Source organism: Balaenoptera borealis (genome assembly GCF_965194805.1).
Source record: "Balaenoptera borealis genome assembly, chromosome: 2".
In the NCBI taxonomy this organism is placed as follows: domain Eukaryota; kingdom Metazoa; phylum Chordata; class Mammalia; order Artiodactyla; family Balaenopteridae; genus Balaenoptera; species Balaenoptera borealis.
The window spans coordinates 89152407-89156737 of NC_138867.1; the positions used below are offsets into that span (position 1 = coordinate 89152407).

The 4331-nt window shown below is 40.2% G+C and overlaps 1 protein-coding gene across 5 annotated transcripts in view; it reads right to left on the reverse strand.

Annotated features, from left to right (window-relative positions):
• EFNA5 (ephrin A5) overlaps window positions 1-4331 on the reverse strand; it is a 277269-nt gene that overhangs the window by 76124 nt on the left and 196814 nt on the right. The gene's annotated exons all lie outside the window — the stretch shown is intronic.

Genomic DNA, 4331 nt, shown 5'->3' on the forward strand with positions numbered 1-4331 from the left:
CACAAATTGATTTAGTAACATCACACAGACATGTATGAATAATGAGGTTCAGTTGCAGTCTGTCACACAGCAAGCACATCAGTGTAACTGATTTATTGAAAACCTGACTGGGTAAATTCTCATTCTTAAGAGAAGGCATCAGATGCGTTTTCTGTGTTTTTTTGTGTGTTTTTTTTTTTTTACTTTTTTTGGTAAAAGAAACAAATTTGAGCAAACTCAGATTTTGTAATTTAAAATGTGGAAAAAGCTGAAACTGGCATAGAGCTGACCTAGTTCCTCTCTCTTCACCAATAAAAGGAGGAAGAGGAGGAGGAGGAGGAGAAAATGATACTAACATTACCATAAACCTTGAAGGCTCATCAGAGATGCTAATCAATTTCAAATTTCCTAAGGAAAGCTGTGTCTTCATATGGGTGTCTATAACTGTTAAGAGGAATATAGCTAAGCCATTAAAACAAGAAAAAATGAGCTTCTCATTAACCCCTCCTTTAGAAATATCCTAAGATAGTCTGTGGCACTCTGCATCCATTCCACATTCGTCATGCAAATATAGTGGGTGTAGGTGTCAAAACCAAAAAGAACAGTAGCCCCTCGGGCCCAGCAGCCCACTATTTCTGAAACGTGCCCCGTTATTTCTTTGTGTTTTCTGAGTACAGAAGTTTCAAATTCAGACCACCTGCCCATTTAAATGAAAGAGGTAGGAATCAGACTAGATGACACCCAAGATTTCTTCCACTTCCCAGGTTCTGGGAGACCTTGAAGTTAAAAAAAAAAAAAAAAAAGTAAAGTATAGAACAAGGAAAGTTAAGATTTTCTGAAAAGAGAGATTGCAAGTAAAAGCATGGGTTAAAATACTCTTAATTACAACATGTAGTCCTATGCAACTTTCAGATAAAGCAAGGACAAAGTACACAGATGTAGAAATTGAACTTGGCTAAGAGTATAGAGAAAGCTGTTCAATGGAATTCTTTAAGGGTACAAAGGTACCACTTAGTAAGTCACTGAGTTCAAGCCCCAAATAGCATCTTTGTGAATCTAGTCGATACACCCCTAAAGAGAGGCCCTATGTGCTGCATAGTAAATACAGAGAAAAAGACCCTTTCTACAGGTTGGAATCTAGACGAGAGAGTATAGGGGAAAAGGTGAACCACCACTCAACTAAACAGACCTGAAACAGCTTATATAGATGCAGCATTTCTTCTATAGGTCAAAAGTGTTTAATTTTATACAAGGATAACAAAGGATCCTGTTATTGCCTCTATAAACAAGGCATTATAAAAAAAAAAAGTGGGGAAAATTAAGCAAATCCAGCAATAACTTGATTAACCTATGTAGTCATGTTGGTTCATAAAAAATCAATCATTTAATATAGGCATTAAGTAAAAAAAAATTTTTTTTAAAGCATCTGTAATTTATTCACTGGCCCTGGGGATATCTTTGGAATCAAAGACAGCTTAACTGAGTTCTGAAGTTCTCACCAAGTACTTGTACACGTTTTCGAAGGGCCGTGAAAGCAGCTGGGCACTTTCTGCTTCGGGCTACACGTTCACTAAATTCCAATGTGCCCCGCACAGACCAACCTCTTGATCAATTATTTCCTGCAACTCTTCAGAATGTTCTTTCTGTCTTAGGCCCTGGGATCTCTGGAGAGATGCCAGGACACACACGTTCACACCCCAAACCTCGTGGTCCTAAAACGCATGCATCTTGAAATGTCATCTTCACAGCAAAGAGTGAAGAGCCGTGAGAATTCAGAAGAGGTCAGGAGGATAGGGTGTGGGGAAGAGGTCTGCAGCAAGAAAAAGTCAGAAGGGAGAAGGGAGAGATGGGAAAAAAGAGAAACAGAGAGGAGCATCTTTTGTTTAAATCAACAGTTTCCGGGTTGAATTCTTTATGTTGAGAAATCCAGCAAAAGAATGGGACAAATGCTATACTGAGAAACTGGTATAACCATTTCAAACGGAAAGTTTGCTCCACAATAAACACCCACAATGCGGAAAGCACACAGTAGATGGCTGCAAGTCCAGGCTATGAGCTAGACCTAAAGGTTCAAGCACAGCTAGTGTATTCTCAAGTCCCAGAATTTAAGCCATTAGTTCAATGCAAACCATCCCCACTAATCTTTGCGATGATCAAAAACCGAGAAGAGAGATCAAAACGCCTGGCAAAGTATAAAGCTGCGTTCCGTCGTGAGGGGCACTCTCACCCACGCTCTCCGGACCGAAGCACTGCCCGGTAACTATTGTGAGGAAGCAACCTTGCAGCCTGGGCTCAACTAAGTTGGGTTCCCTCTTCTTCCCTTTACTCCCAAATCCCTTGAGTGGATGGCTGACGCCTTTTTTTTGTGCTAGGATTCAAAAGATCCATGAACCTGAAGCTCATTCATGCGAAGAAAGAAACATACCACACGAAGATGTGTACTGGAGAGAAAACCCAGCTGGCTGTGAGGGAGGAGGCCTGGGTCCCAGTCCTCTCTCATTCTGCCACCAACTCCAGTGACCTCGAGTCTGTCCTACACTCTCCAGGGCTCAGTGTCCTTATCTACGAAGAGAGGGCGCTGCAGTGGGATGGGGGAGGGGGCTGTAGTTCTACACTCTTTAATCCTAATGTGGCACACTTTTTATTGTGCTCCAAAATACAACCACAATCATTCGCCAAAGATTTTGACATAGTTCAGTTTGGTCATTTCTCTAGTAAAATAAATATTGTATTACTAAACGAAAAAGCAGATTACAATATAAAAATCATCTTGATTATGTTAAAACACTCACACACACAAATATCTATCTTAAACCCTATATATAAAATCAACACTCTGAATGGTAGTATTATGAATAAAGTATATTTTCATCAGTGCACTTTAAAAATATATATATATTTCTAAATTTCTTCAATGATAATGTACTTCTTTTATTATCAGAAAAATAGTATTGGAATGAAAAAGTTAAGCTACTACGCCTAGCTGTTTTCAGGACTATCCTCCAAGATTTCCCCAACAAACATTTGTGACATACATACATGGTTGTGTGTGGGTGTGTATATAATTTATAAAGCACTGAGATTCAGTGAGAGAAATTGTGACACTTAGTAAAAACAACTGACCTCAACATTTTAGAAAACAATTAAAAATTAAAATCTGTTAGAGGGCTTAGAAGAATTCTGATAATCAATAAAAAGATAAATTCAGTGTACAACAAAATTAAAACTATTGCTTGAATTAATCTAGCTATAAGAATTTTCTTATAATCAAGTAAAATTTATGAAGATTGAGCTTTTCTATATTCTTTCATATGCTTCCATATCCTTTCCTTCCATAAAATCCATGCACATTACTTCCCTGCAAGGATGACCTGAAGTCAGTAATGTGGACGTCAAGGGCGTAAAGTCACACCTCCCCCACCACATCTAAGCCCTTGATTGTGAGAATGTTGCAGGCAGAATCAGCCACCTCATATTAGAACAAAGTTTACTCTGTATGACAGCAGCAAGGGAAGTGGTTGAAAGCATTCAGAAAGCAATTTTAAAGCTTAGGAGACCTTTTAGGAAGTTGTAATACTCGATCTCTGAACCAGAAGCAATGAGTACAGAAAGGCGACAATAGTAACTTTATGAGATTTAAATAGCAGGCAGGGAAATAACTTAGGCACACCTTGCCCTAACACCTAATCAAGGAGACTTGGCTGGCTTTAATTCAGCCTCAGGGACAGCACATCAGCGGTTTCTAGAGCCAAGAGGAAGTTTGGTCCATTCTGTTGTCCTCCAGGGCTAGGTGTCTCAGCCTATCCCTACATCCTTCATCACCCCTGTCACAGTTCAGGTCCTGGGATGCTTTCCGATACAATGACAATATCCGAGCCGCCCCTACCCAGGCTAGACTAGAGCAAGGCTGTGCTCTAGCAAAGGTGGGGAGCAAAACACAGAGGTGACACTGCTTCAAAATCTACTGTCTGTATGTCCTCAGGGGACAAGGGGAGAAATTCTGCACATCGTTTTCCAGAGAAGCAAAGCATCACAGAGGATTTCGGGCACAGATTTCTCCTTCCTGCCACAACTCTTTTCTCTGGGGATGGTGAACAGTTTCATTTCCTCCCTGAGCTTTCTACAATGAACTCTAATAACTCAGCCCTCTGCTGTCCTGACAGTTTAGTTAAACCCACAGAGCAAAATGTTACAAATAGAATCCCAGGCAAGAAGGGAGTTGCCCATAGGCTCAAATTAACTACCAGTCCCCAAGTAGCTAACCTTCACTTATCACACAGAAAGAACTCTGAAGCCAAACCAAACCCATGAGCAAAATTCATCATGCCAGGAAACAGAAGAGGGGAAATCAC